Raw genomic sequence first — 1,742 nt, forward strand, 5'->3', positions numbered from 1 at the left:
AAAACCCAGGGAATTAAGCAGAGAAGCAACAGGGAACAGGGTTCAGGCTACTATGCTCATGTTATAATGTAAAAATTGTGCCAATAAAAATCTTCAGTATAGAGGTTTTAAGGTTTCTTCTTTTTGTGGTAATAGCAAGTATCCTAGATAATCCAGTCTTTTTCTTGATGTATCAATCTGTGCTGGTGATTTCTAGTCTTTAGCACATCCCTGTACCCATGCATGAGAGAGCAAATGAGCTCTAGAACTGCTTATTTTGAACTTTAATTAGTTACACCAAATTACATTCGGTATCTGAGAGGAAGGCCTATTACCCTACATGCTGTATGTGTGTAAGGGGTTGAGGGGGAAGGGAGGAAGAGAGAGACAGAGAGAGAGAGAGAAATTCAACATTAAAACAGAAAATCTGATAAAGTATTCTTATTCAAATTTATTACAGARCTTCAAATGGGTTCCTATATAACTATACATGCATCTGTTGGTATGGGTTATTAATAATGTGATGGAAGTTTTGGARTAGTTAAAAAAAATGTTGTAAGTACAGTGTTTCCCATAATGGTTTTCAAATTCTTTTGCTACTCTAAGAGAAGAAAGATTTAATTATTTGGAAAAAAGTCTGAATGTCATTATGTAGAAATCGTAAAAGGATCTTTAGTTTTTCGCAGGAAAATGGAAAGATTAAYGCATAGATTTGCAGAGTATGAAGGCAGATCATATTCCACCAAAATRAAAGACAAGGAGGATTTATATACAGCAAAGTTGGATCTTTAGGACACAAAGRAAAGACTCTCAATATGTACAAATTGTGGTCATAAAATCTGTAATAAATTTTTTAATGTACTGCAGCATAAATTCATCCTCTTTATTTAAAGAACACTAATGAAATCTTTTGGCCAAGTTAGGGTGCTTTTGACCTGATGTTGTGATGTAAAATTTGACTCCCTTTCTATACTGGAAATCATAAAATAAAGAAGAATCAAATCTGTCTTTGTACATATTTTAATGCATTTATATGTTTACTTGGACCGAATGCTCTTCAGAACAAGGAAGCAACTAACATACTGTCAGCAATATGCAAATATTGTATTTAATTACCACCACTCTTCCATGGCCTTTCTTTGTGCAATAAATCTTTCTGGCCACATGAAAARCATGTGAAAGTGTTGCAATTCAAAATGGTCATATAATTGTTTCTAAATAAATAAACCATTAATCTTCAAAAAAGAAGTTTTAATAGCTACCAGACAAGACACAAGCTTGGAAGAGAATTCTTTCCTCTGCCAGGCTTGCCTGTTCACATTAATTTATTTCCTCAGCAGGTACAAACATGTCCTAAATAGTCTTTATTCTTACACAATAGCAGAACAAAGGCCAGTTCATTTGTTCAGGTGCTAGACAGAACATAACTCTCAAACAGCTGAGAATGAATACATACTAYAGATCTTATAACCCAACAGAAAAAGAATAAGAATTGAGGAAATAACAACGAAAATGTTCTGTCAGTCATGCTAATAAAGTACATAATGATAGCAATGTGGAATSAAAAATGTATCTTGTAATATCTTGTTCAAGGGTAACACTCTTGTATTTTATTTCAGTGTTCTTGCATTTACTCAACATACTGGGGATTAAAAGAATGGAAACCACAATCTAAGTTGAATTAAATGAGCAGTAACAGAGCCTTTTGTGTTACAGCATTTGTTTTCCCTAGGATGGCTAGAATRCATTGATAGAGCTGAGGT

Source organism: Malurus melanocephalus, unplaced genomic scaffold (genome assembly GCF_030028575.1).
Source record: "Malurus melanocephalus ecotype Western Australia unplaced genomic scaffold, MMel_1.1 scaffold_563, whole genome shotgun sequence".
NCBI lineage: Eukaryota > Metazoa > Chordata > Aves > Passeriformes > Maluridae > Malurus > Malurus melanocephalus.